The sequence below is a fragment of the Neoarius graeffei genome, chromosome 19 (genome assembly GCF_027579695.1).
Source record: "Neoarius graeffei isolate fNeoGra1 chromosome 19, fNeoGra1.pri, whole genome shotgun sequence".
NCBI lineage: Eukaryota > Metazoa > Chordata > Actinopteri > Siluriformes > Ariidae > Neoarius > Neoarius graeffei.
In genome coordinates this window covers 26,308,555-26,320,887 of record NC_083587.1, presented here as the reverse complement: position 1 = coordinate 26,320,887, position 12,333 = coordinate 26,308,555, and the positions used below count along the sequence as shown (strand labels likewise).

The 12,333-nt window shown below is 41.7% G+C and overlaps 1 protein-coding gene across 1 annotated transcript in view; it reads right to left on the bottom strand.

The window, feature by feature from the left end:
• LOC132867590 (contactin-associated protein-like 2) overlaps positions 1-12,333 on the bottom strand; it is a 230,874-nt gene that overhangs the window by 5,397 nt on the left and 213,144 nt on the right. The window lies entirely within an intron of this gene.

Here is a 12,333-nt window from a genome sequence, read left to right as displayed (position 1 = left end):
CATAATTGTGTAGGGGAGATTATCTGGAATCTGGCAATATAAGAACCATGATGGTGAAATTTTTCATCTCATCTCATTATCTCTAGCTGCTTTATCCTGTCCTACAGGGTTGCAGGCAAGCTGGAGCCTATCCCAGCTGACTACGGGCGAAAGGAGGGGTACACCCTGGACAAGTCGCCAGGTCATCACAGGGCTGACACATAGACACAGACAACCATTCACACCTACGGTCAATTTAGAGTCACCAGTTAACCTAACCTGCATGTCTTTGGACTGTGGGGGAAACCGGAGCACCCGAAGGAAACCCACGCGGACACGGGGAGAACATGCAAACTCCGCACAGAAAGGCCCTCGCCGGCCACGGGGCTCGAACCCGGACCTTCTTGCTGTGAGGCGACAGTGCTAACCACTACACCACCATACTGCCCTGTGAAAATTTTCATGACTTAGAAATGTAAAAAAAAAAAAATGTGTTCAGTACTTAACAGATATAAATATTATTGTTGAATTCAAGGCCGGATTACTCGATAATGCCTTATCACTCACAAAAACTACAAGAGTTATCGAAAAGTGTACATTCTGCTGTTTATTTTGATATGCAGTACATTCTGAAGTGATACGGCCTTCGTGACTTATTCGAACAAGAATCAGGAATGTCAAAATGATTGAAGAAATTAGTAGATACCGTATTACTTTGCAGATGTTTGATCAGTCTTCATAATGTGATTGTGATTACAGTATATGCAAATACTCTATAAAAGTGACAAGCATCATTACAAAGCTCTGGATCTGCTCTTTCTTGTGATACATGCTCCATATCTATGCATCAATGAATTCATGAGTAATTCAAACAAGAGTAATGGGTGTGGAGATGGATGCAGAGTTGTATGCAGATTGTAACTATGATTAAATTTGATGAAAGTTATTTTTATCGCAAATGCTTCATTGCATAAGCAAGTGACTAACATTTTTGGAAAGGGAAAGTCATGCCGTTTCATGTGAGATGTGATGCACCTTGCAGCAGTGAACACTTTGTGAGCAATTCAACTGAGAATCCATGATGTGAATTTGGACTCAATTTGGGTTCGAAGGGTTAAGGGTTAATGTACTGTATGTGGCTTTAGTAATGAGGTGCAGGAGACAGGATGTGCCTACTGTCAGGAGACAGGAAAGTATCGAGTCCAAAATGAAGGCACCAGATAACAGAGTGCCTCCATTTGAGCAATTTATTGTATCTGTCACTATTCTAGTGCATCAGTCGTTTTGGAAAAATGATGGCTGGAGAGATGAAGCTGGTGTAGACACAGAGTCTTCAATGTTTCTTCTGTTAGGGCTAGTGATTATTACCTCACCCTCAACGGAGTCAGCGGGGCGAGGTATAGTAATCAGTGTGGTTGGTTGGGTTGTTTGTTTGTGTGTCTGTTAACAAGCTAGCATCTAGACGGTGGCACCAATTGACTTCAAATTTTCAGGGAAGGTGGGCAATGGTCCGTAGATTACCTGATTAAATTTTGGGGTAACTAGGTCAAGGTCACCGGAAAGGTCAAAATCTTTTTTTTTATGATAACTTTCTTCAAGTTCATCATTTTGACTTCAACCCAAACCCCAAATGTGCATCTTTCAATTATTCTTCCAACCATATGCTGCATGATGGGGTAGCTTGGACAGTCTCCATAGCGATTGGGGGTTAAAGGTCAGGGGGATCAAGATCATTGGTCAAAATAACATTTTCCATTATAACTCAAAAATGGTTGCCGGTAGACTGTTTACTATCATGAGCATATAGGACCTCCCATGTGGCCTTTCATTTGGCACCATGATCTTTGACCTTGCGTGACCCTGAAAGGTCAAACTCAAGGTCATGCGTTTTCAAAGGGCAATAACTTTAAAATGGTATTTCAGCAATTTGTCTTACCATCCATCAAGCTGCCGCGCAAGCCAGGCCAGGGGGATTTCGGACGCACATTCAATAAATTTAAACTAAATTGCAAAGAAAATAGGATCTTCTATCCTTCTAAATATGCAACAACTTAAATATCCCGTTCAATGGTGTATGTGTGTGTCAATGTAAACGAAAAACTTCTATGTTAATTTGTATGTTCTGGTGTGTTCTAATGTGTTATTGTGGTCAAAAAACTATATCGCTCCCGACTGTGGCTAGCATTTCTACTCAAATGTGCTCACCTCGCAGGCCTCACTTCCTGTCTACCTTTTAAGAGTTCCTGGTGGGGTCATGAGTCAAAGTAAAAGTGCTAGCAGGGGGAGGTAATTTCAATAAAATACAACTAAGAATAAATTGGCCCTAACATACCAGCCCCTAATTGTTAGCCATCTTGGGGAACAATTATCAAAACGAGGCCAATTAAAGTTCTAAATCTAATGTCCAAATACATTAGTCTATGTATAAATCTAAATACATTATTATGGTGCAAGTCTCATGTTATCTGTGGTGGTCTGCTTCCATCTTCTGCCTCCATAAGTAGGCATAGTTTGCTCACTGGCCTTTCAAGGATGTTCACTTTGGTCTTCACTAAAACACTTCGCACAAGACCTTTTGATCCAGGCAGAGGTTTGACCACTATGCCCAGCTGCCAGGAGCTTCTAGGAGCAGTTTCGTCAACAATCACAACCAGGTCTCCGGTGGTTAGGTTTCTCCTGGGTCTATTCCATTTGATTTTTTCCTGCATGAGCAGTAAGTATTCTTTTATCCATCTCCGCTAGAAAAGGTCCGATATGTATTGCACTTGTCTCCATCTTTGCTGGGAGTACAAGTCTCCTTTCTGGAAGAGTCCCGGTGGCATGACTGGTTTCGATTTCAACTGGAGAAGATGGTGTCACTAGTTTGTGTCACTCATTTGTGTCACTAGTCACTGTGGTGATGGATCGGTCATTCATGATGGCCTCAACTTCACACAGTGCTGTTTGGAGAGCCTCGTCATCCAAGAGTTGTTCTTTCAGAACAGAATAAATAATCTTTTTGACAAGACGAATTAACCTTTCCCACACTCCTCCATGATGTGCTCCAGAGGGTGGATTGAGAGACCACTTCACTCCTTCCTTTAGTAGTGCATGTTGGATTTTGGAGTGATCAATTTCCTTCAAGGCCTCTTGTAACTCTCTGTTTGCACCAATGAAGTTTGTGCCACAATCTGATCTGATGCTTGACACTGGTCCTCTGCGGCAAATGAATCTGCGCAAAGCATTGATGCACGAGTCCGTGTTCAGGTAGCTCACCACTTCAAGGTGCACTACTCGGCAAACAAGACAAGTAAAGATAACTCCATAGCATTTTATCTGCGACCGGCCCCGTTTTACCTCGATAGGCCCAAAGTAATCTACCCCCACATGGGTGAATGGAGGTTCATCTGGAGTTATGCGGTCCTGTGGCAAATCTGCCATCTTCTGCTGTTCCACCTTGGCTTGATATCTTCAGCAGAAGACGCACCTTTTGATGATTTTCCTAGCCATGGCATTAGCACAAGGCAGCCAGAATTGTTCTCTCAGCTTGGCTAGCATGTGACCTCATCCTGAGTGACCGACTTGCAGATGGATTTGCTGTAGGATCAGTCTAGAGGTGTGCGAGTTCTTTGGCAGAATTACTGGGTTCTTTAATTCACTTGGTAAGGCCATTTTGTTGAGCCTACCTCCTACTCTCAAGATACCCTGGTCCAAGATTGGGTCCAGTTTGCAAAGTGTGCTGGTTTTGGCACACGACTGTCCTCGCTTGAGTGAGTTGATTTCCTGCTGGAAGGCTTTTCTTTGTTCATAGTAAATAATGCACCCTTCCACCTCCTGCAGGTCTTCTACAGTAAGTCCAACTTTTGCTTTGAACTTTAAGTCAGTCTTAGTGTTTCTAGCGACTCTACATAGTCTCCGTTTTTGCAGGAGTGCCCGAAACTTCAGCATCCAAGCTACGGCTCTTTTGAGTCTATTCCAGTTTGAGTAATACTCAATAAGCTTGCTTAGTGGGCTCTTTGCTTCTACAATCAGACTGTTCACTATCATTTCTTTTTTCACCTCGGGATCATTTGACTCGATGGGTGGAAAATCCTTTAGTGCATTTGGCCATTCGGTGTCTGGTTTAGCAAGAAACTCTGGTCCTTGGAACCATTTTTTGGACTTAAGGAAAGCCTCGATACTCAGACCACGTGAAACGTCATCAGCCGGATTTTCCTTCGAGCTGATGTGCCGCCACTGGTCTTTGTCTGAAAGCTCACGGATGTCTGAAATCCTGTTGGCCACATAGGTTTTAAATCTTCTGTTCTCATTCTTTATGTATTTCAGCACAGATTCACTGTCTGTCCAAAAGGCTGAGGGCTCTAACTCCAATTCCAATTCTGACCTCAGCAGTCGATCCATCTTGGCTGCAAGTGTTGCTGAGGATAGCTCTAATCTAGGGATAGTTATTTGCTTCAATGGTGTCACTCTGGATTTCCCCAGAACAAGTGTCACATGGATTTCACCCGCTCTGTTGGTCAGTCTAAGGTAGCTGACACTGCCATAGCCATGTTCGCTTGCATCACAAAAGTGATGCATCTGTGCCTTTTCAACTTGGCCAAAGTTCTTGGGCTTTACGCATCTGTCAATTTTAACTTTGGACAGTTGTTCCAGTTCAGCAAGCCATTTTTTCCAAGGAGTGAGGCAAGTCTCTGATATGCCATCATCCCATCCACACTTCAGTTTGCAGAGGTCTTGGAGGATCTGCTTTGCTTTTAGGCTGAATGGTGCCAAGAATCCTAAAGGATCATAAATAGAGCTGACGACTGATAGGATCCCCCGACGTGTCAGGGGTCTGTCCTGGAGAGCGACATGGAATATGAAGGTGTCCTTTTCGATGTTCCATTGAATTCCGAGAGCTCTCTCTAATGGCAGCTTCTCTCTGTCCAGGTCCAGTTCTTCGATCTGCTTTGCTTTGTATTCATCAGGAATGGAAGCAAGCACAGAGCGGCTGTTGAAAATCCACTTGGTGAGCTTGAATCCACCCTGAAAGCAGAGGTCTCTGAGGTCTTTGCAAAGGGTAATGGCCTGGTCTTCTGTTGCCACAGACTTAAGACAATCATCGACATAAAAGTTACATTTGATGGTCCTGCTCACCTCTTCAGCATACCCATGACCATGGTCATCTGCAGTCTTGTGCAATGCGAAGTTGGCACATGTTGGAGAGGATATTGCTCCAAATAGGTGGACCGTCATCCGGTACTCCTCGAGGTGCTTTGATGTGTCGCCATCTGGCCACCACAGAAATCTCAACAGGTCTCGGTCATCCTCATGGACACGGACTTGGTGAAACATCCCCTCTATGTCTGCCATCATAGCAATGGGTTCTTGGCGGAACCTTAGCAGGATGGTGAGGAGAGGATTTGTCAGGTCAGGTCCTTGAAGTAGTTTATCATTGAGGGATGCTTGTTGGAATGTTGATGAACAATCAAATACCATTCTAAGGGTTTTCTTCCTTTTGTGTTACACTGCATGATGTGGGATGTACCACACTTTTCCATCTTGCCTCTGAAGCCTGTCCTGTGGCACCGTCTCAGCATAGCCTTTATGGATGACGTCAGTCATAAAGTTCCTGTATTCCGAAGCATAAGTTGGATCTAATTTGAACTTTCTGATCAGGTTCAGGGCTCATTGCTTGGCAACGTCACGGTTGTTTGGCATCATCACGTCTCGGTCACGCAGTGGAAGTGACATATAGTAATGTCTGTTCTTGAGCATTACTGAGCTTTTGGCACTCTGCATGAACTTGTGATCTTCAGCAGACATCTCTTTCTTTTCGTCGAATTTCCTCTCAGGAAAATCATGATTGTACTGCTGTACCAGTAGATCCTTCAGCTCTGTCACAGAGATGTGGTTTGCGGTTAAAGTCGGCAATCTTGGGAACTCTTCAGCAGTGCAAGAGTTGAGTGATCCATTGATCACCCATCCAAACACTGTCTTGACTGCATAAGGTCCGCTGTCTTTGGCATTGATAATCTGCCATGGTTCAAGGGCTCTTGGAGCATTCGATCCTATAAGGAGGTCAATGTCTGTGTCAATTTCATTCAGCTTGACTTCTTTCAAGTATGGCCAGTTTGAGATGTCCTTCTGAGTAGCAATGTTCTCTTTGGTCACTGGGATGGCATCTTGCGTGTAGACCTTAGGGAGTTTTACGAAGGTGTTCCCTTCCAGGTTGCCTACTTCCAGTCCAGAAAGCTCATAACTTGAGACAGTCTTGATCTGCCCCATTGTCTGTAGGAGAATCTCAGTCTTACAGCCTCTAGCATTCAACTGTCTTCTCAGTCTCTCCATACAGAACGTCCCTGAGCTGCCTGGATCCAGGAAGGTGTAGGTCAGCACAGACTTGCTTTCCTTTGTGGCTTTTACTTGCACTGGCACAATTGACAGAGCACGGTCTTTGCCGGCCCCAGTTACTCCACCAGCTTTGAGGGTAACATGACCGCTGTTGATGGAGGTCTCCTTCTGTTTTACTGGTTCAATCGGCTTCACTTTGTCTAAATGCAAGATGGTGGGGTGTCTACCTTGATATTTCTCACAAGTCATCCTCCTTTTGCAATCTTTGCTCATGTGTCCTCTCAAAAGACATCCAAAACAGAAGCCTTTGTTTTTCAGAAACTCTACTGTGGCGACATGTGGCTGTGTCTTCAACTTCTGGCAATCCTTTAGGTGATGTTTGCCTTCACAGAATGTGCAGACGACACAGGAGTCAGATATATTTTGACATTTAAATATGGTATCTTTTGAACATGTTCTAATGTTGCAATCATCAGTCAACACTGCTACTGTTGTAGCAAAGCTACTGCCCTTGCTCCTAAGTGAGTTTAGCTGTTTGGAAATTACTGTGGTCTTGGTCTTGTTGAAGTCTTGAATGTCACCAAACAGAGGGTCCAGGAGAATCTTGGCCTGCTTTTCCATAAAGACTACAAGGTTATGGAAACAGGCTCTGTGACCTGTTCTTTCCAAGATATCACATGCAGTGGATCTCCACTTCTCTTTCAGCTTGTAGGGCAATTTATTAATAATCAGTTTCATGTTGGATGGTAGATCTAACTCTTCCATGATCTTTAGGTCTTACATTGTATTGCAGCAGCCTCTAAGATACAGTGCATAGCTCTGTAGTGCCTTACCATCATCGGACTTGATGCTTATCCACTTCAGGACTTTATCCATGTATGCTATTGTAATTTTTAAGTCATCTCCAAAGTTCTCCTGTAGGAGTAATTTAGCCTCATGATATCCTCTTGAAGGATCCATATGGAAGCAGCTTCGGATGAGTTCTCTGGGTTGGCCTGTCGTATACTGCTCGAGATAATACAGGCGATCTTGATTGTTTGCTGTTTTGTCTTCAATGCTGTATTCAAAGGCACGCATGAATGTTTTGAAACTTAATGGATCACCATGAAAAGCTGGTATTTCTCTAACAGGTAATAGTGCTTGCTTATGTTGTAGTACAAGTAAATCAACAATGTCATTCTGTCTATGCATGACAGAAGACAAACCGTCATAGTCTGGTCTTGACTCAGTATAAATGGGCTTTGGACCGCTTTCCCTTGGAGGGATCTTCTCCTGCTTGAACTTTAAAGAGATTGGTGTCTTTGTGGCTGTAACAGACTGCTTTGGAGTTGAGACTGGACACTTTGGGATTACCTGCGGTTGCTTTGTGATTGTAACAACTCTAGCAAGTCTAGGCTGTTGCAGAATTGTTTGCAGTGATGTTTTAGGAACTGTAGATATTCTAGCAAACCCCACAGGTGACTGCTGTAGTCTTGATGTCTATAAAGATGGTCTATGGCTTTCTAAGTAGGAGTTCATGCCATCTTCAGACCTTCCTGACTGCACATCAAAGCTTTCCATGAACTTTATCTTGGCATCTGATGCTGCAATTTCTGCTTTGAGTTGGGTGTTTTCAATCTTTGAGTCTAAAAGCAATCTCTGTTGCTCAAGTGCATGCTTAGCGTGCAATGCTTCCCTATGTGACAACAGTGCAGTACGAGGAAATCTTGAAATGGTTCCATCCTAGGTTCATACCATTCAGCTTTGTCTTTTTTCTTTTCCTCTTCAGGTAATACATTTTGCACAGCATCATGAGCATTCTTAAATTCTTCACAAAGTGATTGGAAAATAACAAAATGTTGTTTCACAGCATCAATATCCTTTTCTTGCATTGTCCTTTTAAGTTCATTCATTTTGCGTGTACATGTTGCTAATTTGCCTTTTCTGACGTTCTTTAGTTCCTTAATATGCTCATCCATTTCAGCAGGTTGAGTACCATCCATAGTGGCCATTAATAACTGAAGGCTTGAATGACCCTGTTTAATAGGCCTTTTAAATGCAGCGTGATTCACACAATTCAAACAAATAAACAAATCAAAAGTTCCACTGAGCCTAAACATTTCTTTTAAACCGTAGGCTATTAAATCAACTATTCCTCACTCAATAAACAGGTTTGTTTCATTCACGCTCGGATGCACGAGCTTCAAAGGCTATATTTAAGCGCTACAACCAAGCACTTCACTGTCGTGACAAAATAGGAAATAAGAAAAGAGCACAATGCTATATTGTTGCAGTCTCAGCGTTCAAACATTTCAAGTCAAAGCACACTACACTGTATCAAACTTTCTCGAAGTTTATCAAGCACTCAATCAAAGAGTCAACGTTATGCTTGTCCAAATAAAACAGTCTGAGTTCGGGTGGGTTATTGCGTTATTCACGACCCGATGAAAGTTTTCACCGTCTGCCGCTTTCTCCAAGGCAGCAGGTGTCCTGATAACAGCGTTGAATCCGCATGGTTTATCCTCTGGTGTGGTTAATCCAATACAGAATGCTTTCGTAATCCTTGACGAAGTTTTTTTACTTTATTTCAGCAACTTGTCTTACCAACCATCAAGCCGCCGCGCAAGCCAGGCCAGGGGGATTTTGGACGCACATTCAACAAACTTAAACTAAATTGCAAAGAAAATAGGATCTTCTATCCTTCTAAATATGCAACAACTTAAATATCCCATTCAATGGTGTATGCGTGTGTCAATGTAAATGTAAACGAAAAACTTCTATGTTAATTTGTATGTTCTGGTGTGTTCTAATGTGTTATCGTGGTCAAAAAACTATATCGCTCCCGACTGTGGCTAGCGTTTCTACTCAAATGCGCTCACCTCGCAGGCCTCACTTCCTGTCTACCTCTTAAGAGTTCCTGGTGGGGTCATGAGTCAAAGTAAAAGTGCTAGCAGGGGGAGGTAATTTCAATAAAATACAACTAAGAATAAATTGGCCCTAACAAATGGTTAATGGTAAACATCTGGCTATCATTATCAACATATAAGAAATCCCATATGGGCTTTCAGTTGCCACCATGACCTTTGACCTTGAATGACTTTGAAATGTCAAAGTCAAGGTCATGGATTTTCATAGAACTATAACCTGACAGCTGATGATTAAGAAATATTACCATTATCAACATATAGGTATAAAATAAGTGCTGCCGGGCAAGGTTTGTTTTGCCTGGCAACACTTGTTAGGGGTTATTATCAAAAAGCATCACAAAAAAACTGACTTTTGAGGCAGCAAGGGATTAAGGCACTTTCTGTTTATCAGTGTAATTGGTAAAACTGGATGAGATTGAATTTATAATCCAACTATAAACTACATTCCAACCAATGTACAGTATACATTACAAAGAGTAAAAATTATACTGGAACATTAGCAAAACATGCATGATGTAACAAATATTGACTGATAAAAAGAAATACAATAAAAAGCACATGAATTAAAAAGGAAAGTTTGATAACAATCATGTACCATTTTATTTGATTAATTACACTCTCTGGCCACTTTAATAGGAACTTGTTGATTCTAAGATTCCTGTTCTTGGCTGCAGGAGTGGAACACAATGTGGTCTTCTGCTGTTGCATGCTGAGATGCTTTTCTGCTCACCACAGTTGTAAAGAGTGATTATATGAGTTGTTATATCCTTCCTGGCCGCTTGAACCAATTTGGCCATTTTCCTCTGACCTCTCTTATCAACAAGGCGTTTGTTTCCACTCACAGAACTGTCACTCACTCAGTGTTTTTTTGTTTTTCGCACCATTCTGTGTAAACTCTAGAGACTGTTGTGTGTGAAAACCCCAGGAGATCAACAGTTTCTGGAATACTCAAACCAGTCCATCTGGCTCAAACCAACACCCATACCACAGTGAAAGAAAGTCACACTTTGAGATCACAATTTTTCCCAATTTGATGTTTGAAGTGAACATTAATTGAAGCTCTTGATTTCTTTCTGCATGATTTGATGCATGGTGCTGCTGTCAAGGGACTGGCTGATTAGATAACTGAAGAAAGCAGCAGGTGACTGGGTGTTCCTAATAAAGTGGCTGGTGAATGTATGTCTTATTTGGTCATTTAAGCATTTAATGGTTTGCGTGTGAATTTCTATTTATTTATTTAGGCTTGGCAGTTATGTTTGTGTGTAGCATTGTTATCTTATATGACAATAAAATGGTAGATGATTATCTCATAACATTTTACTGACCGCAAATGTTTTTACTCTATTTCCTTATATTAGAGCCAGTGTTGTAGTCAAGTCACTAAACCTTGAGTCTGAGTCCAGTCTTGAGTCCCCAGTGTTCAAGTCCGAGTCAATCCAATTCATTAAAAAAATTTTTCGAGTTGAGTCCGAGTCAAGTCCACTACTGATCCATACATGTCAACCTATACGGAATGTCCGTATTTTATACGGATTTGATTCAATAAACGTAGTATACGGGCGTACAAATAAAGTTATATGGATTCTTTAAAAAAAAACTTCAATATTTATTTAGAGCTATAATCAATTCCTACGATGATAAAAGAGCGCATAACATTTACAAATGTACTGTACACCACAGAAAGCACAAACAGCCAGTAAAGAGTCTTATGAAATCGCGCGTTAGCTTGTGGTAGCGAGACTTCGTTCCACTTCTGATCATGCGCACACCTCATTGCGAGAATCCCGCCAACCGGGAAGTAGCATTTTGTTTGAAACGCGTATTTCCACCTGAGCGACTTTCACTAGCGACTGAAAAGATTCTGAATGGGCACTCCGGCAAGATCAACACAGACACTTGCTGTGACATGCAGCCTAGTGAGGTATTGGTGCAGACTGCTAAAAAAGCTGTCATGGAGTACAATTCAGAACATTAGAGTGAGACTTTGTGTTTTTGTCAAACATTGGAGCTTTGTATTCATTCTGAAGGTTTATTGTTATTAATATTGAATAAAAAGTAACTTGGATATATCATTGTTAATTATCATTCAAATTTTAGGTAAATTATTTTAATTTGCATCTTATAAGGATTTTATAAGGGAAATACGGATTTTGGAGGTTGGTTATACAGGTTTGATTGACCAAAGGTTGACATGTATGCTGATCTGAGTCGAGTCTGAGAACAAGACTCCAACAGCACCATTTGATGGTGGCTATTTTAGTGCCATTAACATTAGTTTGTTCCTGAACATGATGTATGAACAGGTGAATGTGCGTTCTCTTTGTCAGGGAGAGCAAATTATTCTGTCAGATATGGTTGGGAGATGGACGTACATAAGTGCAGAAGACGTGTTTATTAATACAAGTGAAGACAGGTAAACAATCCAGAATGGTAGGCAAAATCGTAAAACAGTGAAACAGGTAATAGGTCAAGCGAGGCACAAACAGGCCATCATAGACTCAACAGAATCAAAGACGAGAAACAGGAAATCAGGGATCAGGAAACCAAACAAGGAGATAAGGCTTGGCAATGTGTCAGCAACGCAACTCAATACTTCGCAGAGTAAGTGTGTTTTCACAGTTTTTATATTGGTGCGCTGTTTGTACCTTGATCCTATGAAGGTGTGAGTCATTTACGGTGCACACGCAAGAGTCCGCTTGGTGCGCGTATTGTCCAGAGCGCGCCTGAGAGTCTATCTGATGCATGTACTAAGGTGTGCAGGTGTGACGCTCTTGCACGGAATTAGTACAAAAATTAATGTAAACATAAATATCTTATGCCAAATTATTATGGCATGTTACAAAAATAAAGAAAAAATCTGAGTCCTCATTTCCAATTTACAAGTCCGAATGCAGTTAACGCACGAGTCCGAGTCCAAGTCATCAATCCTCGAGTCCAAGTCATCAATCCTCAACTCCAAGTCAAGTCACGAGTCTTTAAAATTAGGGCACAAGTCGACTCGACTCCGAGTTCTGGACTCGAGTACTACAAGCCTGATTAGAGCATTACTTTCACATGTCTTTCTGAATAAATAAATGAATTAAAACAATCTGAGACACTTGGAGAAAGTTCTTAAACAAACGTATTAAATGGAGAA